Below are 25,342 nucleotides of genomic sequence, written 5' to 3'. Positions count from 1 at the left end.
AGACTACCTCCCCAATTTGAATCACTAAATCCAACAGCATTGAACTCTTCAGAAGAGTAGTAATGAATGCCAAAATTTAGAGTGCCTTTCACATACCTTAAAATCCTCTTGGCTGCCTTCATATGTATTTCAAATGAATTTGTCATATACCTTGAAACAAGTGAAACTGAATATGTAATATCAGGCCTTCTGTGGGTTAGAAATATCAAGCTCCCCACAATACTTCTGTAAGTTTTCTCATCAACTAAATCAACACCATCATCTCTACATAACACCTCTCCATGAGCACTTGGAGTAGGGGATGGATTACAATCAAGCATATCAAATTTATTTAGCATATCCTGTCCATACTTTGTCTAACAAATGAAAATCTCATCCTTACTTTTATAAACCTCCATTCCTAGAAAATATTTCATGATGCCTAGATCTTTCATCTCAAATTCATTCATCATAGCAACTTTGAATTTATCATTAATCTTAGAGCTACTACCCATATACAATAGATAATCAACATACGAACTTATGATTTGAATATCGATACCTTCTTGTTTGTAGTAAAGGGTAGGATCACTATTACTTCTCTCGAAGCTATTTTCCTGAAAGTATCTATCAATCCTTGCATACCACGCTCTTGGTGCTTGCTTGAGACCATACAAAGCCTTCTTCAACTTGTAGACATTATTCTTCTTTCTTTCCACTTCAAAGCCTTGTGGCTACTCCACATATACTTCTTCTTCTAAGTACCCATTCAAGAAGGCACTTTTCACATCCATATGATGTATGCTCTACTTTTTCTAAGCTGCTAATGAACTCAACATTCTAATGGCCTCCTGTCTTGCTACAGGTGCAAATGTCTCTTCATAATCAATTCCATACTTCTGTGTGAATCCTTTAGCAACTAATATTGCTTTGTGTGTTTCAGCACTCCCATCACTGTTATATTTAGTCTTATAGACCCATTTGGTGCCAATATTTTTCTTGTTATGTGGAAGCTCTATCAACTTCCAAGTGTCATTTCTTTGTATGGAATCCATCTCTTCTTGCATGGCTTGCATCCAAACCTCATTAGTACATGCATCTTCAAAACATGATGGTTCAAATTGAGCCTTGGCTAATAAAGCAAAATTGGCTATCTCACCTATTGGGCTTTCTTCATGTGCTTGATTTGCACTCCTCTGATAAATATCACTCAATCTTCTTACCTTCCTTGTAGAACTTGGAGAAGAAGTTGGACTTGAACTTGATGTTGAAGAAATTGATGAAGGGCTGCTTGGTGGAGTTAAGCCACTAGTTACAGAAACATTACATGGCTGCTCAGGATCATTATCAACAATTATATCATCATTCAAAATAGATTTTCTTCTCAACATGGCCTTTTTTAGAATATAAACTCCCCCTTCATCAACAATTACATCTCTTGAGACAATAAGCTTGTTATTTGGAGTATTATACAATTTATAAGCCTTGCTTGTCTCACTATACCCAATACAAAAACATAACTCACTCTTTGCATCTAACTTTTTTCTATTTTGATTAGGTACATGCACATAAGCCAAACAACCAAAAACTTTGAAATGGTTAACATTAGGCCTTTTTCCATATCAAGCTTCATAAGGAGTCATCTTTTCCAGTGCACTGGTGGGGCTACAGTTGAGGATGTATATTGTTGTAGCAATTGCATATCCCCAATAAGAGTTGCTCAATCTCTTAGTTTGTAGCCTGCATCTTTCCATTTCAACCACAGTATAATTTTTTCTTTCAGCTATGCCATTCTGTTGGGGTGTGTATGTTGTAGTATGGTGCCTCCTGATGCCATTCATATCACAATAACTCTGGAAAGCTTTTGAGCATAATTCTCCTCCATGGTCAGTCCGCAAACATTTGATCTTGCACCCTTTCTCATTTTCTACAAGGGATTTGAACTTCTTGAATGTATCCAGGGCTTCACTTTTGGCCTTCAAAAAATATACCAACAATTTCGTGAATAATCATCAATAAAAGTGATGAAATGTGATGACTTTCCCAAACTATTAGTCTGCATTAGACCACATATGTCTGAATGAAGAAGCTGAAGTGGTTGATGAGCCCTCCATGCACTGACCTTTGCAAATATTTCCCTTGCATGCTTTCCTTTAAGACATCCTTCACAAACCTGCTTATGATTTTCTACCTTGGCCAAACCAGAAACTAATGAATGTGAGGTTAGAAACTTCAAACTCTAAAAATTTAAATGCCCATACTTGGGATGCCATAACCAAATTGAATACTCATAGGCCATATTTTCAAGATTGTTGTTATGTTCATCAAACCTCAACAAAAACATCCAATTTCTTATCATAGGCACAATAGTGATCACCCTATTTCCCTTGTTCTTGTCATAGATAGTACATGTCTTATTTTCAAAGACTACTTTATAATTTTTCTCACATAGCTGCCCAACGCTCAACAAATTATGCCTCAATTGGGGAGTATAATAAATGTCATGAATACTCTTTATATCTTCTTTTGTTTGGACCTCCATAGCTCCTTTGGCAGCAACCTTGATTTATCATCACCAAGCTGGATCTTGGATTTGAAACTTCCATCCTTTGCTGAAAACAACTTCTCATTCCCTGTCATATGGTTAGAGCATCCAGAATCTAGGTACCAAACATCTTTACTAGTATTTTCACCTTTGGCATAAGATAAAAACAAGTGATCTGGAGGATACTCACCACTTTCTTGAGCATAATTAGCATTTTTACCTTCTTTCAATCTGCATTCTCTTTCAAACTGGCCATACCTATTACAATAGTAACATTGAACATTACTCTTATCAAATCTACCTCTACCTCTTCCACTTGAGCCACCTCTTCCTCTACCTCTTGAATAATTTTGGCTTTTCCATTTACCTTAACCTTGATTGCTTTTGGTACTGCCATTGCTTGCATCTTCATTCTTTGTAATTTGTAATTTATAGGGAAAAGCTTTCTCTACACCTTCAAAAGTGTCCTTCAATATTTCTTCATGAGACATCAAAGATCCAACCAATTGATCAAACTGTAGTTTTGTCAAATCTTTACTTTCTTCCATGATTATTGCAAGATGATTCCATCTATGTGTTAAAGATCTCAATACTTTTTTAATTAAAACTTCATTACTTACAGTTTCTCCAAGTGTAGCCATTTTATTGGCCACATCTTTGACTCTCACACAATAGTCATTCACACTTTCTTGAACTCCCGTCCTGCGAGAATTCACTCTAGTTGTTTGTTCTCGGTGCTCCACCCTCAGATGGAAAGAAAGTGATCCTGCTGGGCCTTCTCATGCTGGGTAAAATAGATAGGGGGCCAGCTTGTAAGCTTTGCTGAGTGCTATTAACCAGTTGTTGTAATCAATCTCTTTCCTGCTAGTCATAAAGAAAGGGACAACCCATTTACGCTTCAATTTCTAAAGCTTGACCACCTTAACTTGATCACTACATTGGTAAGCTTCTTGTAGAGTCTCCCAGGCAGCTTTGGCAGTTTTTGCTCCTGATATTCTTGGAAATAAGCTCTTATCAAGAGCTATCTGAATGTTAAACAAAGCTTGAGCATTCTTCTTCCTTGCTTCCTTTCTTGTTGTTCTTTCATTGGTTGTAAGGCCATTCCAATCAGCTGGCTCTTCATATCCTGATTCAACAATCTCCTACAAATCTTTTCCAATAAAAAAGGTTAGCATCTTAATGCACCAATAATCATAATCGTTCCCATCAAATTCTGGAACTAGCATCTGGTTAGAATTCGACATGATTAATTTTGGCGAAATTCCAACATTACAACTTTAACCCAAAACAATTTTACCCGCTGTCATACCACCTGCAGAATATGAAATGACTTATTTGCAGCTAGCTCATAAGCCAACAATACTAAAAAATACATATAAAAAAAAATATGTTGCTACAAATCTCATATATTAATTGAACCATTAACTACATTCTTATATAATAAAATTATTACTAAACTTTTTATCAATCAACTCTGAAATAAATTTATTGGCATTACAACTAAATTTCCAGCACTGAACACCCTAACAAATTGCTGCCTTAATTTTGCAGAGAACACAAAATCTACTAACTAATTTGTCATCAATTTACATAACTAATTAAGCATTATTCCCAACAAAGAAGTGGGATTAAAACTAGTGAAATGAATCACATAGCGTCAATCATCACTTCTGTGGCTTGCACCTCGTAACTAGGTCTTCCCGGGAGGTTTCAAAAATCATGAGAAATTAGTCAGTTATGACTACCTCTCATATAAATGGTCATAGATAAATTACTTTCTTAACGCAGTTGAATCCCAAAAAACAAATATCTAATTAGTATTGTTATTATTAATAATATTTAATATTATAATAATAATAACAACAACAACATTAATATTACTAAATTAAATATATATATATTTTTTGGTAGGTAAGACTCATGGAGATTTGAACCAGTGATCTATCACACAGAGTGCTTTAACAATACACCCATTCATTATCAATCCAAAACCCCGTGAGCAATTTTAATATTATTTTTAAATTTAAGATAAAATTTACTATAAACCAATATTATAACAATATAAAAATTAAATTATTGTAACAATATAAACCATAAACCTAATTTAAATTTAAATTTTAACTTAAATTATTATATTAATTAAAATTTAATATTATAGTGTAAAACGTAGCCTAAAGATTTATGCAAAAGATTAATGCTTCTCCATTCAAAATATTTATGTTTCTCCATATATTTGTGCCTTTGTCTATCTCTATGAAAAGACATGCTATGCACAGAATAGCTAAGAAATACTATAATGAAGAGTCAACAATGTGGATTAGAATGTTCATATATGTGTGAGAGAAATAAATAAAGCATTTATTAAATGTATATATTGGTCGTATTAGGATTTATAATACATTATATCTAATGTTTCTAATCGAATTTAATTCCAAAAAAATTACAATTCTTCATAGTGCAATAAAGTATGAGTAATTATAATTCAGGTTAAAGATAGTGATGGTTTTTAATCTTATATAAATTTAGAATAATCATAATACAATATAATACAACAATCAGTAGACGTTCGTTTGAATACAATATTTTATATTTTTCTGAAAACTTGAAATTTAATTAGTAAAATGATTTTTTTTAAATAATTTACTATTTTTTTTTAATATTAATTAGAAATTTGGTTTTAAAATAATACAAAATTTCTCAAAAAAACCTAAAACCTTAAATTATGTTTATTGACATAAAGTCAAACATAGAAAAAAATCAAATTAAACACAAATTTTTTTGTTAATCCAACATAAAATAAACAATCAAATATAAGTAAAGAAGTTATATAATAATTGTTTAAAAGGATATCACATTTTCAAAATAAAACATATATAGATACCTCTACATGTTCAACAATAGAATATTATAGAAAAAAAATTCCAACCATATTTGCTATGACAAAACCCAAAGAAAGGTCTTCATTTACTCCTTTCTAAATTATACTATACTATTCATCCTATTCTTATACAAATTACTGCATTGAATGAAAGGAATCTAGTCATTTTTAAACCAAGCTATATTATTCTTCCTATTCTTATACAAATTATTGAATTGAATGATAGAATTGAAAAATCCTTAGATGTTTCTTGTTGTTACAGTCATAATCTAGCTAGTTTAAAATAATTAAAGTGACCAAAAAATACTTATTTAAAATAGGAAATAAACAATATCATTCGAAAGAACAAACTTAACGATATGTTTCCTATGTCTCAAATTGTTGAGCATCTCTGAAGGTATTAATATATTCCAAAGTCCTAAAGTTAAATTCTGGTCTAGAAAATGCAAAGCTTCACCAAAAATTTCAAAACTCTTCTCTACCAAATGAACATGCAAATGAAGATGAATATCCTTCTTCAATGGCTTTTTTCCTTTACATATCTTTATCATTTTTAATTTGAAGTGCAAGGTTCGTTGTGCGCGGTTCAATCCAAACTGAAGAGTTGATTTTGCATAAATCGTCTAAATTTTTAATTGCAACCAAACAATCAACATTCAACAATTTGTTGGTGAAAAACATAGGATTTTGTGGGGCTCGAGTTAGATTTTGAGAAATAGAGTAGGATATGAGGTTAACCCTTTCGAAAAAATTGTAATTTATATAACAAAATAAAGATAAATTTTTGGAAAATTCATATTCAATTCATTTCTAAAAAATATACACAATTAAACATTAAAAAGTAAAAGCCAATTGATTATGACAACCCCAAAACCTAAAGAAAGGCTTCATCTACTCCTTTCTAAACCAGAATATATTATTCCCCCTATTCTTATACAAATTATTTCATTGAATGAAAGGAATCTACTCCTTTTTAAACATGACTATATTATTCTTCCTATTATTATACAGATTATTGCATTGAATGATAGAACTGAAATTTCCTTAGATGTTTCTCATTGTTACACTCATAATCTAGCTAATTTAAAATAATTAAAGTGACCAAGGAGTACTTATGTAAAATAGGAAATAAACAATATCATTTGAGAAAAAAAACTTAAGGATATGTTTCCTATGTGTCAAATTGTTGAGCATCCCTCAAGGTATTAATATATTCCAAAGTCCCAAAGCTAAATTGTGGTCTAGAAAATGAAAAGCTTCACCAAAAATTTTAACGCTCTTCTCTACCAATTAATGAACATGCAAATGAAGAGGAAGACCTTTGTTCAATGGTTGTTTTTCCTCTACATATGTTTATCATTTGTCCATTAATAGTGCAAGGTTCAGTTGTGCATGGTTTGATCCAAAATAAAGATATGATTTTGCATAAACCGTCTAAACCAAACTGCAACCAAACAATCAGCATTCAACAATTTATTTGTGAAACCCATAGAATTTTTTGGAGCTCAAGCTAGCTTTTGAGAAATAGAGTATGATATGAGGTTCACTGTTGGTGAAAAACCTATAATTTATATAAGAAAAAAATTAAGATAATTTTTTGAAAAATTAATATTCAATTCATTTGTAAAAAATCTACACAATTAAACATAAAAAAGTAAAAGCAAATTGATTATGACAACCCCATTTATTTTTTCAAAACCTAAAGTAAGGTTTATAGTTTAGTTTCAACATTATTAGTTTAGCCCTAACATTGCTACTATCCTTTACACAGTTAAGGAAGGTTATTACTCACAAGCTTTTCAATGACCACCATTTATACTTTTAGCCTGTGATAAAATGGCTTCTTTTCAAAGAAAAGGAATGAACGATAGAATGTGTGGAAGGCTTCCATGAGAAGGAGAGTCACATATACCATTATGTTTCTGATTGATCAAATCACCATCACCATTATAATTTACTCATGAGCAATGAAATCAAATCATCATCACCATTATAATTTACTCATGAGCAATGAAATCTACAGAGTTTTGGGGATCAAGATAAACATATTTGTGAGGAATTGAAACTGACTTCTGGTCTGTTGAAAGAGAGCATGTGACACAAGGAGAATATAAAAAGGGAGCCACACATAACCAGGCCACATCTATGACAAAGGGGCACAAGGAGAATATTAAGAGGTGCATAACTTGGTAACATTTATGAGAAAGATAGGTAACCGTGTAACATTTATGAGAAAGATAGGGCATGCAAAAGTGTCCTTATTCCTCCAAGCTTTAACATTCATACGTTTTAGAATGCAAACACACATCCTTTTCAAAGTCATGTTTCACATCAATTTTTTAATTTCATTTTTTATAGGTGGAGATAAATAAGAGGCACAATAATTAAATTTTGGTAAAAAAATAATTTAATTAAGGTTTAAACACTTGATTTAGATATGCAAGGAGGTTATCATTTTCATTCTCATTCATTGATGGAGTGGAGACAGACATTTTTTAATATAGAACATCAGATAAAAAGAGATTTATTAACCTTCATTGATGGAGTGGGGACAGACATTTTTTAATATAGAACATCAGATAAAAAAAAGATTTATTAACAAAAAAAATTAAAATGACCGACAATTAAAGTGGCCAATTCCAATAAGGGAACCCTGTCAACCTTAAATAATAAAATAAAATAATAGATGTGTAAATTTTAAAGTGGAATAATAAAAAACTAAAACCAATATCAATAATAATCTGAAGCTTAATGAAAGGTTGATGTCGGCTTTGTCTATGTGCATATACTTCCGAAGTCCGCAGTACTAAGGATTTGAGATGTGACTTTGATCTCGCCCACAGAAGAAAACACGTCATTCGACAGAAAACATAGTGGGAGTAATATCAATGATCAATTGATTTAAATCGGGGGCCAAGTGATGATGTGAAAACGTGTCTTTTAATATTATCTGACGCAAGTTCGAATCATTTCCAAACTCTAATCCGATATCACAGGCGATGAATAGCTTTTAGATGGTTGAAAGACATACTGTGCACTGCACTTTCAAATTTTTGTTGAATTAAGCACAATTTAACAATGGTTTCTTTGACATTATAAAAAATTTAATAAGTAAAACCCATTTAAACAATAACAATTTAACAACAATTTAAATAACGGGTAGTTTAACGAGGCATGTCAAAGAATAATTTTTATTCTTTGGCATTTCCCTGGCATGTCAAAGAACATTTATAACCCTATAAAAATAGAAATAAAATACTACTCCACATTCAATCTTCGGTGCTATTGCTGGAGTAATGGGCACATGCTTCTCAATACCAATTCGTATGGAATTAGCACAACCCGGCGATCAAATTCTTTGTGGAAATCATCAACCTCATAATGTGTCAATAACGGCTCACGCGTCTCCAATGATCCCTTTAGTTATGGATCTGGTAATTGGTCCGTTCCGATTCCTATAGGTGCACCTGACATGGCATTTCCACGATTGAATAATATTCCATCCCGGTTGTTGCCACCTTCGCTGTTGCACCCAATTATACGCTACATCAACCACTCACATCTCCCGAGCATTCCCTTGAAAGCCGGACTCATTTTCTCTTGTAAGTCAATGAAGCGCGCTGAGTTTGGCCCACCACAATCAAATTAAATATTGACCTCTGCATTTGGATTGGAATGAACGAAGCATATTATATTATTTCGATAAGCTTTTATATATATATATATTTCAAACATAGATGTGAAATTATAATGAATGTGGTCAAGTGTTTTTTCAAAGTAATGTAAATGCTTTTAAGGTAATTATTTTTATATAATGTATATTTTGGAACATCTTTTTTAATTTTAATTTGCATATTATATTATTTCGACAAGTTTATATATATATATACACGTGAAATTATAATGGAGGTGGTGTTATTTATGAAATAGGCATTTCTATTCGTTATTTTTTTTGATGTAATGGAAATGTTTTTAAGGTAATGATTTTCATGTAATATTTATTTTAATTTTAATTTATTTATTTTCAAGTAGTGGTTAGGATAAAGAATTTATATGTTTTTTTAGTAGTAGTTAGGATAGAGAGTTTATATGTTTTTTTAAATAGTTGTTAGGATAGAGAGTTTATATGTTTTTTTAATTAGTTGTTAGAATAGAGATTTAGCAATCACTCTCTTCCCATATACAAAAGGGTCTCATACACCAATTTGGTGTCTCACTTGGTAGTGACTTTAAAATTGGATAATAATGATAATAATAATTTTATTGATTTTTTTTAATTTTAATAATGTGAAATATATTATAAATGTTTATGAAAATTTATCAATCATTTAATTTATATCACTACTTTAATTTTTATAATAATAATGAAATAAATAAATAATTTTTATTCTTAATTTTTTTTAGATTTTAAATAAATTTAGAATTAATTTAATTAATTCAATGTTTATCTTTCTAAACATTAAAAAATAGATTTAGAGTTAAAAACCCACAAAAAGTAAGCCAGATAACTTAAAATCTAAAGATATTTAACAAAAGTAAAAGTATGTCTTTACTTATTTTGGCAAAATTCAATTTTTCATGTTTTTTCAATGTTATACAAGTGACCACTTATATTTCTTTTGCATTTAAAGTTTTGAAATGCTTTTTTTCTAGTCTTTAAGAATGGTTTATAAGGATTTCCTTGTACCCATAATTTATATTGTATAATTATGTAAAATTTAGTTTTTATTAGTTCGTACTTTCAAATTTCATGGGGAGGGGTTGAGGATAGCAGCCATTTTTGGAGTAATTAAACTATCTAAAGTGGCATCCAGGCTCGACTCAGTTTCACAAAATCCTGGTGATAGCATCCCACTAGTGGGCAAATCATTCTTCCATCCAATGTTGGGGTTGGCCCCGACCTAGGCTTAGCATAATTCAAAGAATGGAAAAGATTATATATGTTATATAAAAACAAAAATTATATCTTAAACTAGAGAAATAGAGGGATTAAAAACTAAAGGTACATGACTTATTTTGTGACAACTCTACTTCATTGCAATGTGCATAACGATAGTTTTCAAGTGTATAAATATGTGTCATACAATGAATGGTGCAAGCCTTTACTTGGGAGAACTTTACTTCATCATTTGTATTTTTAATGGGTTTACTGAGAGTGTGATGGCCATAAAATAACACAACAGTATGATAACATAGGATAGAATATGACCTAAAAGAAGACTAGTTTACATATATAACCAATGCATGTTTCTATTTGCCAAAAAAAAAACATAAAGTTTTCACTTTGCATATCCTTTTGTCAGCTTTTACATGTTTTTGCCATAGAGTAGATGGCCACAGGCCTCCTCTTGCTAACTACTTTTGTTGGAAGAACTATGGTAAGAAACATAAGTTATATGTAACAATGCCTTGCAATCTACATAGTCAACCCAGTGGTAGCTTTTACTAAACAAATAGGCTAATTGATGTCTGCATTGGGAATGGTCAGTGGAAAGAGCGCAACATAGTTACTCTATTCCTTACAACATGTGAAACTACAAAACTTGAACCACACTTGACCCCCGATGGAGATGATCACAACTATTCTACCCAAATTAAACTCAACTCTAGTAACTTATCTAATAGTCTATTCAGTGAAACGAAAAAGGTTACAATATAAACAAATTTATTAACCATTTTTTTAATATATTATCGATGCATAATAATTAAATATGTAATAAAAATTTAAATTTTGTATCAAAATACAAACTAATTTACTTTCAACATATAATTTAAGCTAGCAAAACCACATTAGAAAATTTATTAAATTTGGTTGATATAAGTTATCAACGTCATTTTCATATATCAATTGGCATTTAAGAGTTGGAAATACCACGGAATGACCTATATCAACCACATACTCATACATTTACTAATGTGGATATGCTTGTAGACTATTAATCTCCATGGGACAAATTCATACACCTTGATTGACTATGGTCTTTGTTCATTGATTGTGGTTAAAAATGACATGGACATTCGTAAACCATCACTGATTATGGGTCATGTTGGTTGACTATGGTTGAAATTTGTTGTCAAGAATTGACCACGGTTGACCATTGTAGTTGAGAGTTGTTGATGGTCTATGATGCTTATCCATGGTTGAAGAGGGTTGAAGAGGTTTAATAGAGTTGATTAAGGTTGACTATGGTCAGACGTTATTGTAACATTGTATTTATATTACATTAATCTAACAATGTTACATTAATGTTAATTATGGCGATATTGTTACATTCACTTTATATTAAGGTTGACTATGGTTGACGTTACATTATTGTTAATGTTAATGTGACATTAATGTTACAATAATGGTTGAAGAGGGTTGATGATGGTTGATACAAGGTAGATCTTGGTCAACTAAGGTTGATGTTTGTTGAGTATGGTTCAACTTGTTTTATCATCTGTCACCTTGAATTACCATGTCAACCATGGTTGACCATGATTACCATAGTTAACAAGACAGGTAAATGATAGATTATGGTGAACTAAATATGAGCATGGATGACCATGTTGACCTTGTTTTACTTGGTAACTAGGGTGAGGGTGTTTGACAAAGGTTAACTATGTTTAACTATGGATGATCATGGGGGATCATTGTTGACCATTGTTATCAACAATTAACTATAGAAGACTATGGTTGACAATGTAAGTTAGAGTTTACTATGCTTGAGCATGAAGACCATCACTCAATGTTTTACCATGGTTATTTGTGTTAGCCATATTGACCATGATCAACCTTCGTTTAGCCAAGTTCATTGTAATTGACCATATCATCTATGGTTATTTATTAGTGATACCAACATTAAATTATATTCATGCAAACTAAAACTGTATAAAGTAATTAATCATAAATCAACCAAGAGATTGAGGCTCAGTAATGCCCATACACAGTTTATCTCATAATAGTTTACAGGATTTATCTAAACATAATGCAAATATCAGAATCGCCATAATGTTTGATAGAATAACTAAGAACAATACATTGCAAATGGCCATCCCATCTCACACAACCACTCATAGTACTTACATTAAAGAAACTACCAGTGTACACTAATGTTGGCGAGAAGACACATGCTACTACAAACCTATATCTTAATCTTCTAAATTATAGACACAATTCAATGGCAACCTCAAGTTTGGGAGCGTGGAGAGAGGAATTTATGTAGGCGAAGACATTGAATGCACTTCCTTCATATCTAGTTGGGATGGCTCATCTTCAACCATCCAATTAAAAGTGTGCAACATCTGAGCCAATGCAAGTGAAATAGTGGGAATAGCCATATGGGGGTCAGGGAATTCTCTCCTTCCTGCCCAAAATGGAAGTGTCCTAAAGTCTTGCATACTTGCTAAGTCTGTATAATTATTATGTCCACCTAATTTCTCCACATGTCTTTCTGGTTTAAATTCTCAAGAATATTTTCCCCATACATTAGGATCCATTCCTATAGCCCACAAATTCACCAATAACATTTCCTTCTTCGGTATAAGAATTCCTCCTACTATCACAGCTTCTGTAGATTCATAAGTGTTGGAAAGGCACAAAATTTAACACATTTTGACACACAATAACACGAGTTGTGACTCTTCTATATATTCACAAACTTGATGATTACAATAAACTCAGTGAGGGTTATTTAAACCTTTTTAGCTAGTGATTCACTCAAAATAAACTCACATGCACACACTCTAAATTTGACTTTTCCCAAAATATGACTTAACTCAAAATCACGAGACTTGACTCAGTTAACTAACTTTCAAAATTAGCCATCTCTTTCATGCGGAAGTAATTACAATTTCCAACAATCCCACTTAATTATGATGATATCACTGAACATAACTCAGCTATGCCTGCTAGGCTTACAATAGAAATTGGCTCAATTATCACTCAAACTTGCCTACTGGCATGTGTCTCAGCTAGGCTTACAATCATTCAAAACATTTACAATTTTACATTTTCTTTTTTTATTCTTCTAGATTCTATATCCTCGTAGTTTATTCATTCTCTGTTGCACTTTCTTGTTTTAGGCTCCATGTTTCTTTACTTGTTGCTGCTGCAATTTGATATGGGTCAATATTCTACAACTTCCTCTTCGCAGATTCTTTCACTCATGGACTCTTGGCAAAACTCTTCATCTTCAAACTGTGTTCTTCACACTGATTCTTGTGCTTCATATCCCTGACTTTCTTTATTCCATATTCCTTAATAGAAGAATCTTATCTCTTCTTGAGTACACTACTGAAAAATTGTTTCAATGCTTTCATCTTTGTCTTTAGAAACATCGATCTCTTTCTCTTTACTTTCATCATTAGGTACTCCTGCTTTTTAATTGTACTCTGCATACTGAAGATAAATGTTAGAAATATATTATTTATGATCTTCATTGAGAGCTTCCTTCTCTTCCTCTTCTTTATCTACCTTCTTTATTTCTTCACCAACCTCTGTTGTTGCAAACATGTTGTCTTCCACTTGGCTTCCAAACACAAATGGGCTTCTCTCACTAAATAACAACATATCAATAAGAGATTTTTGTTGCATCATGTGCAACCACTCAACACCAGTAAATGGTTCTTCATGAAATTTAACTTCAACATAACTTGCATCCACACTATTATGGGATATCTAAGCATGCATGTGCTCATTAACAATTTCAACTTCACCAAGTTTATCAGTTATCGTTGGATTCATCAATTCATATCTCTCTCTGCAATCATCATCCACATGTGTCTCATCACAGTGGGATTCAACATCATGCTCTTGCTCTCCTTCACACAAAGAGGCTTCAATTTCTCTTTGTGCAATCTTTGTTGCATATTTTTAATCCATATGCATGTTTTCATAATGGTTTTCACTTTTATAGTCTTCATGACCATCATCCACCTTTTAGTGGGATTCTCCAAGTTTTGTTGTCTTCCTAAAGTCTTTCTCGTATACTCTCAGATCTGTGGCTGACTCAATAGACTATGACACATCTCGTTGTTGCATGTCACTCCCCCTTGCACCAAATTCTTCTTCCATGATCTTCCATACTTCCCTTGAAGTTGTAACTTTTACTACCTTGCACAAACATTTCTCATCCAATTCTTGTTTTATAAAATCCAATGTTAAAGAAACGCATATACTAAACATAGGAGGTGGCAGCAGATAGAGGCTATATCAATCAACCTAGATTTATTCTTTTGTCTTCTGCTAGACTCCTCAGTTCATCGGTTGCGGTCTGAACCTTTCTAAACATGGAAACGATCTTTGCCTCTTATTTTTTATTCCTTTTCTTAATCTCCTTTAGTGATGCTTTGCGACCCATGACTTTTGTCTTTCCTCTATCTTATAGCTGCTTTCTTGATTGCATTAGGCTATCTTCCATATCAACACCAAAAAAAAAATATGGTTTTGAATATGTACCCCTATAAATACCAATCTTCACCCAAAACATTGTCATGCTTGAAAAAACACTAAAATATTTTCTAGATTGAGAAACTTTGCAAAGGCATAAACTTTCTTGTCAATTTTTTTGTTTATCTTAAATCTTCCACCGAAAGAAAATTCTTTATACCATGCACCTATGTTTTTTTCATAAAAAAACTTAAAAAAAATATTTGTATTAACCTCTGTTAAAATTTATATCAAAATTTTTAAATTCTCACATCAGATTTTCAAAGTTGTATTTAAGAGGTTACGACACTTTTTGAATATAGTTGACAACTCTACAGGTTGCGGCTACAAATTCCTTTCTTTACAGTTGCAGGGAAAAAAAATACTTTTTTATTCTCAGCCTTTCCTCTTGGCCGTGGTTTATCACTCACAGTGGTTTTGTAAGTTGCCAGTACAGATTCTGACTTTTTTTTTACCCTTGAAATTTTGCTTTGATACTAATTTGTTGGAAAGGTAGAGAAAGAAAGAACAAAATTTAATACAGTAATAAGATTTGTGACTCTTCTATTGATCACAAAACAATGAAACCGGTGAGGCTTATTTAACCATATTTAGCTAACATCTCATTCAAAATAACTTAACAAATCATTCAAAATAACTTCACATGCGCACACAGTATAAATTCAACTTTTCCCAAAATATAACTTAACTCAAACTCACTTAACTCGACTCAGTTAACTGACTCTCCAAATCTATCTAACTCTTACATATGGGAATTATTCCAATTATTTCATGCTTGACATTTGACTCGTTAACTTTACAATATTTGCCAACTGTAAATTCAATTTATTCCTCTAATCTCTTCATTGCAGGGGGATATCTAAGAAGTTCACTCATTACCCATTCTATAGTGATGGTCATTATCACCGTTCTAGGGGAGAACATGTCCTGACAAATTCAATTCATTTCTCATGTTAGTAGAAGGCGTGGACTGACTGAGTATTAAGAATTACAAAAATGAAAGAGGTAATGATGCCTGAGAGACTTATAAAGCCAATTTCTTTATGGTTTCTCACATGATTTCGGCATCCTGTTGAACACTCTAACACTCTAAATCTGAAGTAGCACATCAACAATGTTTTTACAATGTTTTTCTTTTGCCTTCGCCTGACCATCCTAGGATGAGTCGATGCGATGATCCATGTGGTCATCTATCAATTTCTAAGTGAATGAATCAAATATTTTCTTGGCCTCCTTAATTCGTCGATGGATACACTACTACACCAAGGGCACTTTTAAGACATTTTTTTAAGACAAAAGAAATCTTTTGTCCTAAAAAGTCACTTTTATTTTAATTATTTTACATTAAAATTTAATATGAATTGAATTGTCTTAAATATAAAATTTAAGACAAAAACAATTTTAGACAAAAATATTTTAAGACAAAACTTTATTTTTAAGACAAAACAACTTAAGACAATATATTTTAAGGCAAAATTTTAAGTTTAAGACAAAAATAGTTTAATACAAAACTTTATATTTAAAACAAAAAAAGTTTAAGACAAAAACAGTTTAATACAAAACTTTATATTTAGGACAAAAATAGTTTAAGACAAAAATATTTTAAAACAAAATTAGTTTGAGACAAAAATATTTTAAGAAAAAGCTTTATTTTAAGACAAAAATAGTGTAAGACAAAATTATTTTAAGACAAAACTTTATATTTAGGACAAAAATAGATTCAGACAAAAATATTTTAAGACAACTTTATATTTAAGACAATGGTCACTTAAGACGAAACCCATTTAAGACAATTAACAATTAAGACAAAAACATAACAATTTATGAAAATATTATCTAACAACTACAAAATTGACTCTCATAGTGCACCCTAAGTCGCCACATTGTGGGCTACTATTGTATCGCGCCTATACCAACATTGCTATTTAACTTTCCATTCATGTTATCTTATATAAAGACAACAACTTGTTGGGCTCTTTGTTTTGTGGGGATAGACAACTCTAAAGAACGTGAAAACTTTCCCTGGCAAGATTTCCCAAACATTAACTACTCTTTTGTCCCTTTGATCTTTGTTGATACGATTAGAGACAACTTGTATGTTTTTGAATTCGACACTACTACATGGAGGGGAATTTTAAGACAAAATAATTTTCTTCTCTTAAAATTTTCAATATGATGCGCTCGTAAAAAAGGTAAAGGATTGGGGTTCATCTTTACGCTATTGATGGTTTCTTCGGGAAGTAGAGCGATGGAGGTTGAAAACAACTAATGATATTTAGGGCAATGGAGGACGAAAACAGAGGTGTGTGTCATGAGAGGAGTGATGGAGGCACTTTCGAAGAATGTTAACGGATGGTAACATAGTTGGAGTACTTTTCGGCGTCTCCATCAATTGTGCTTTAATATGTGTTTTTTGACTATTTTATTTATTTTGAATGCTACTTCTATCAGTTGGTTGTTATTAGCACATTGTTGTGCTAGATTGGTAACATGGATTAGATTCACCCAAAGGATTGTTAAAAAATGCAGCAAGAAATTCTCAATTTGATTTTGCCTTGATTAAATTGAGAAAATTTGAATTTCCACATTAGTAGACAACTTGGATGCAATTAGTTGCAAATCTACACCATAATTTCTACATCGTATCATAGCAAGATTCACATTAGAGCAGGAATTTTGAATTTGTTTCTCAGGAGATTTGACTTTGCAATTCAATGTAGCAAGATCTCTCAAGAACTGAAAATATGACCTTCAATGGGCTAAGGATAGAATATGCCTTGGAAGGCAACTCTAATTTCATTGACTGGAAGGATCACATGGAGGAGGTATTCGATGAAAAGGGATTGCTAGAATACATCAAGAGAGATGTTACAAAACCAACAAAATCTTATGCCCAAAACCTTGCTCAGTGGAAGAAAGTTGTAGCCAACATGTGGATAATAATATTGGAGGGAGTACGAGACCACATTGTCAGCAATCTCCATGGGAAAGAAAATCCTTATGGAAAGTGGTGGGCACTCAGAAATCTATTCTAGAATGGTAGTGACCACAAAAAGTTGGTGCTCAAGGATAAACTTTGAAATATCAAGATGTAGAAGAATGGCTTTATCCTGCAATATCTGAGGAGGTTCACACAAGTTTGTGATAAGCTTGTAGGAGTTGGTTTTACTCTTTCAAAGGATGACTTGGTAAGAATATCCCTCCTGGGCCTTCCCAAGATTTGGCATAGCTGTCAATACTAAGTGACCGGCCCCCGTGGAAAATTCTGGCTTGGTGCGTTCACGGTGAATACCAAATCTCTCATTGCCAGGCCCCCACTTCATTTCGGCCAGCACACTTTGTCTGAGGCTACCAATGTCCATTTTCTATCCTGTTACACTCCTTTCCATAGAAACTATCAGAAGAGACCCACGAAGTCATTATACATGGATTTTGGATCTGGTAACCTCGAAAGATCGTAGACCAGTAATGCTTGTAGCCAGTAGTCTAGTAAAGCTTGGTAGCCTTCCTCGGCCACCAACTGTTCATTATGACCTTCCTGAATTATGCAAGTTTGTAGAGCATCCATCTCCTCCTCCAACCTTCGTTTCTCTTGGAAGATATGTTCAAATTATAACTTGTTCCACTGCTTGATTCTTAGTTTTAGTTCCTTTAACATTAACTACATTGTATGCATTAGAGAACTACCTGTAACCTCGATCTCCTTCCACCAACCCTCAAGTTTCACCAAAAAGATAAGGTGTTGAACCCAGAATCTTTCAAAGTGGAATGGGTGGTTATTGTGGAGTGTTTTCAAATCAATGACTAGATGGATTGGCCAACGATACGGACCCATGCATGGAAGATTCAATGCTTCCATGAAGAGGTCGCATTCCAACAAGTCTTCGATAAGGAGGAAACGACCTAGCCTGCAAGCAATCTGGTGTTTAACTCCTATCTGGTTATTTCAAGTGTGCTTTCCATTCATTGTATCAACCTCTACAAGTTTGAAATCCTGGATCAAGTCTTGAAAAATGAATGATGCAGGCTCCAAACGTCGGATCCCACCTTTCTTCTCCTCTAGGCTCCGAATCAGATTGAAATTTTTGCCTAAATACAACCCTCTCCCTTGGTTTGAGATTAGAGAATCTTGATCTCATTGAGAAATCATTCTTTCCCATTCGGGGCTTTCAGATGGTGGTTTTAGTTTTGACAAATTTCTTTGGATCAGGCTGCTCACAAGAATCCTCTGTATAAACTCAAAACCTGCCTTTGCATTCCCGAGAGCTTTTGCGCAGGGGCCATTAATGACATATTCTTATAATTATGGTGGTGAAGACTAGAAGATGCATAAAACCAGCCACCGACCAAGATTTAATTAAAGCCTAGAGAGGAATTGGGATACCTAATGATTTTTCATTAAATCTTAGGGAGGATGGAGACGAATACGAGATAATGGTAAAATAATGGGAAAAAGTAGTAAAAATATCTTCAAAAGTGATATAAAAGAATGGGAAAAAGCAATAAAAATATCAGCAGAACTCGGAAGTGAAAAGAAGGCAACTCAATCAATATTTAGAAAAAGCAGTGACACTACAAATCAATGGTTGAAAGTGTCTCACCTGATCGAATGGAGCAGAGCAAAAGTGTTGACGATTGTTGATGCATAAGAAGGCCTATTCGCCTATTCCCATTCGGGGCTTTCAGATGGTGGTTTTAGCTTTGACAAATTTCTTTGGATCGGGCTGCTCACAAGAATCCTCTGTATAAACTCAAAACCTGCCTTTGCATTCCCGAGAGCTTTTGCGTAGGCGCCATCAATGACATATTCTTATAAATTATGGTGGTGAAGACTAGAAGCTGCGTAAAACCAGCCACCGACCAAGATTTAATTAAAGCCTAGAGAGGAATTGGGATACCTAACGATTTTTCATTAAATCTTAGGGAGGATGGAGATGAATACGAGATAATGGTAAAAGAATGGGAAAAAGCAGTAAAAATATCTTCAAAAGTGATATAAAAGAATGGGAAAAAGCAATAAAAATATCAGCAGAACTCGGAAGTGAAAAGAAGGCAACTCAATCAATATTTAGAAAAAGCAGTGACACTTCAAATCAATGGTTGAAAGTGTCTCACCTAATCAAACAGAGAAAAAGTGTTGACCATTGTTAATGCATAAGAAGGCTTATTGGCCTAACTGAATTATAAAAAAATTAAACTTAAACAAAAAAGTAATTTTTTAAATATATATTAATAAACAAGAAACAAATATATAATGCATAATAAATGTTTTATTTTTAATATTAAAATACACACTAATTCGTTTTCAATGGACACACTAAATTATACCAATGCAAAACATACATGTAACAAAAGTAAAAAGAAAATGTAATATTAACAAGTAGGTGAAGAATTTGATTAGGTTCATAGACCTCGTTTATATTAGAATTGGAGTTGGTTTAGGTTGGAATTGAGCTTAAAGAATTTCAAATCTTTAAATAATGAATGCTGTAATAAGCATTGTGTAGATTTGATAAAATAATATGGATTTAATAATCTTGGCATTTTATGAAACTTGGCTTAAAGTGGCTAAGGGTTAGTCCCTTAGGTTAAGCTAAACGTTTGCCCTCAAACTTGCGTGAGTTGCCTAGCTAATGTAAAAGCGGGAAGATGTCGAAGCTCACAATGCAGGTTTGACCAGAAAACAGGAAAGTTTAATTAATTGAAGCCGTCGAGAATGTTTTAGACATTAAGTTCTCAGCTCAAATATTTTATATTTTGGAAAGTTTAATTAATTGAAGCCCTCGAGATTAGTTTAGACATTAAGTTTTCAGCTAGAATATTTTATATACGAGAAAGTTTAATTAATTCAAGCGGTCGAGAATAGTGTCGACATTAAGTTTTCAACTCAAATTTGAATGTTTCAAGCCGTTGAGATTAGTGTCGACATTAAGTTTTCAACTCGAATTTCAATGTTTCAACAAATTTCATTGTTGGTTTATTTTAAAGATCCAGGGGCATAATTGTGGTTAGGTATGAGCGTGAAAGTTTAAAATGGAATAATAAAATCCAAATTCAGTATAAACTTAGTTTATTTTGAAGTCTTGAAAGGATGTAGTCTAACGAGGTGGAGGAGTTGCCTAGAAAGTTATGGAAATTTCGGTCATATTTAAAGAAAATCGAAAAAAGATTTTTGTAAATCTAAGTTATAGTTGTTAAACTTCAAAATTTTAGGTGTCTTAGACGTTTTTGATGGTGCTAAATCCATTTCCACCATCAAAAACATGATTCAAGCACTGCCTCTACAAGATTTTTTGATTCCTCTGTGCCTGGATTCTAGCGACTTTTGACTGTCCGGGCAATTCCTCCACCTCATTAGATGACTCCTTTTAAAAGTGTGAAATTGGCTTTGTTTACATGCTTATATTAAGATTTTAAATATTCTTTAAAGATTGGTTTGTTTATATGTGTTATTAAAATTTTAATTAGCACAACCACATGTACCAATGTAGTTGATATATCACGATAAGAGTATATCTACCACTCAACACATTAATAAATGTTAGGTGTACTTTATTGAAGGCTAACTATTTCTAACTATATAAATAAATAATAATATTCATATTATTTTATATTTATATAATTATACTTATTATATTAACATTATTTTGTATATTAATATAATATTAATTATGACATAAAATTTTGGTAATATATTATTAATTATATTTAAAACTAGAGTCTAATTCAAATATAACATAATAATAGCATTTACTTACTATTAATAATATATATTTACTATCACTATTATAAATATTAAAAACCTAAAGGATAAATACTATAAACCTAAAGGATTAATAAATCCAAAGGTTAAATAGGATAAAACAAAGAATTTAGTAAATTCAAAGAGATAAATATTATAAACACAAATGATAAATATTATAAACCTAAGGGTTATATATACATAATGGAAAAATGTTTTAAACCCAAGGGATCAATATTAAAAACTCCAAGGATTAATAGACCCTAGGAATTAATATTTTTAACTCAATGGATTAATAAACCTAATGGATTAAATTATAAATCCAAGGAATTATTTATATTATAAACACTAGAATTAGTAGACCGAAGGGATAAATATTATAAACCTAAGGGTTAGATATTATAAACTTAAGGGATAAATATTTCTAACCTAAGGGATAAAAAAACCCAATGGATCAATATTTAAAACTCAAGTGATTGCTAAACTCAAAGGATTTTAAGTATTAAAAACCTAATGGATTAAATTATAATCTCAAGGAATTATTAATATCCTAAACCTAAGGGACTAATAAACCCAAGAGTTTAATATTTGAAACCCTAGGAATTAGTAGACCCAAGGGGAAAATATCATAAAGCTAAGGGATAAATATACATAAGGGAAAAATATTTTAAACCTAAGGGATCAACAAACCCAAGGGATCAATATTAAAATATCAAAGAATTAATAAATCCAAATTATTATTAATATTATAAACACGAGGGACTAAATTATAAACGTAAGAAATTATTAATATTATAAACTCAAGGGACGAATAAATCCAAGGTTTTAATATTATAAACCCAAGGATTTAGTAAATGCAAGGGATAAATATTATAAACCTAAGGGATAAATATTATAAACCCAATGGATAAATATTATAAACCTAAGGGATCAACAAACCTAGGGGATCAATATTAAAAACCCAAGGGACAAATAAATCCTAGGAATCAATATTTTAAACGCCAAGGTATATAAACCCAAGGGATTAAAATTATAAACCCAACATATATAAACACTAAGATAAATATTACAAACCCTAAAATAAACATGGTTGACCATGGTCCATTTTCATATTGAGACAACCTTTGTCACAATGTGACGTTCCACCATGGTTGATTTTCATATTGACAAATCTTTGTCACAATGTGATTAAATTATAAACCCAAGAAATTATTAATATTATAAACCCAAGTGACTAATAAACCCAAGCGTTTAATATTATAAACCCAAGGATTTAGTAAACCCAAGGGATAAATATTATAAACCTAATGGATGAACAAACCCAAGGGATTCATAAACCCTAGGCACTAATATTTTTAACTCAAGGGATTATTAATATTATAAACCCAAGCGATTAAATTATAAACCCAAGGAAATATTAATATTATAAACCCGGGAGACTAATAAACCCAAATGTTTAATATAATAAACCTTAGGAATTAGCATACCCAACGGATAAATATTATAAACCTAAGAGATAAATAATATAAACCCAAACGATAAATATCCAAAAGCGATAAATATTTTAAACCTAAGGGATCAATATTAAAAACTCAAGGCATTATTAATATTATAAACCCAAGGGAATAAATTATAAACCGAAGGGTTTAATATTATAAACTCTTGGAAATAGTAAATCAAAGGGATAAATATGCATAAAGGATAAATATTTTAAACCTAAGGGATCAACAAACCTAAGGGATCAACAAACCCAATGGATTAATATTAAAAACTCAAGGGATCAATAAACCCAAAGGATTGTTAATATTATAAACCTAATGGATTAAATTATAAACCCAAGAAATTATTAATATTATAAACCCACACGACTAATAAACCCAAGTTTAATATTATAAACCCAAGAAATTAGTAAACATGTTTGTTTCATGGTCTATAGTATTTATCTAAGGGTTTATATACCTACGGTTATAATATTAATCCCTTGCGCTTACTATTATTCCCTTGGGTTTATAGGCCCTTTCTTTTTTAGTATTGATCCCTTGGTTTAATATTTCCTTGGGTTTATAATATCTATATATTGGCTTTATTATTCTAAGGGTTCATATTCCTAGGGTATAGAATTATTCATAGGGTTTATAATATTGTAAAAGTAAGGGATAAATATTATAAACCTAAGGGACTAATAAACCCAAGGGTTTAATATTATAAACCCAATAATTTAGTAAACCTAAGGGAGAAACATTATAAACCAAAGGGATAAATATTATAAATCTAAAGGATAAATATTGTAAACCTAAGGGATAAATAATATAAACCTAAGGGATAAATATACATAAGGGATAAATATTTTAAACCTAAGGGAGAAACAATCCCAAGGATCTAGTAAATCCAAGGGATAAATATTATAAACCTAATGTATCAACAAACCTAATGGATCAATATTAAAAACCTAAGGGATTAATAAACCATAAGAATTAATATTTTTAACTCAAGGGATTATTAATATTCTAAGCCCAAGTGATTAAATTATAAACCCAAGGAATTATTAATCTTATAAACCCAAGAGACTAATAAACCTAAGGGTTTAATATCATAAACCCTAGGAATTAGTATACCCAAGGGATAAATATACGTAAGGGATAAATATTTTACACCTAAGGGATCAATAAACCCAAGGGATCAATATTAAAAACCCAAGTGATTGTTAATATTATAAACCCAAGGGATTAAGTTATAAACCAAGGGGACTAATGAACCCAAGTAATTATTATTATAAACCCCGGGGATTGCTAATATTATAAACCAAAGGAATTATTAATATTATAAACCCAAGGAATTAGTAAGTGCAAGGGACTAATACTATAAACCCGAGGGATCGATATTAAAAACAAAATGTATTAATAAACCCGAGGGACGAATTTTATGAACTCTTGGGATCACTATTATAAATGCAAGAGATTATTAAATCCAAGGAATTATTAATGTTATAAACACAAGGGATTAATAAAATAAATTAAAGAGTTATTAATATTTTAAACCCAATTGATCAATAAGCATAAGGGATTAATATTATAAACCCAATGGATAATTATTATAAACCTTTGAGATTAATATTATAAACTTATGGGATTAATAAACCGAAAAGATAAATATTATAGATCCAAGGGATTAGTAAACCTAACATATTAATAATATTGTAAACCTAAGGTATTAATATTAAACATCAAGATGAATATTATAAGCCCTAGGATTAATATTAAACCCTAAAATTAATATATCAAACTTAAAATTATATTATAAATCCTCAAATTATAAAGTCTAATATTTTATTATACACGTGAGGGATTAATATTATAAAATAGCATATTATATATTAAACCCACGAAATAATATCAAACCCTAAGATTCATATTTATAAAATGGAATATATAACCTATGATTGATGTTATAAACCCTACAATTATAAATCCTAAATCTAATATTACAAACAAAAATAATAAATTAGACTAATTTATTCAATGTCGTAATATGACATTGAGTAAATAGTAATGTAATGTATTATTGTGACAATGATTGTCACTTTTCTTGTTGCATTGCGACAATGCTTGTCACAGTGTGACGTTGGATATATTTTTGTATCATTCCAATGTAAAAATCCTAAACCCTACTATTAAAGCAAATATTATAAAGCCTCACATTATAAACCCAGACATTAATATTCTAATTTCTAAGATTATTATTTTAACGCACATGACAGATATTATAAAC

Source organism: Pinus tabuliformis, chromosome 7 (genome assembly GCF_031772625.1).
Source record: "Pinus tabuliformis cultivar Carrire ecotype Pingquan chromosome 7, CPIR1, whole genome shotgun sequence".
NCBI lineage: Eukaryota > Viridiplantae > Streptophyta > Pinopsida > Pinales > Pinaceae > Pinus > Pinus tabuliformis.
The sequence above is the reverse complement of the archived record's forward strand: the minus strand, read 5'-3'. Positions refer to the sequence as shown.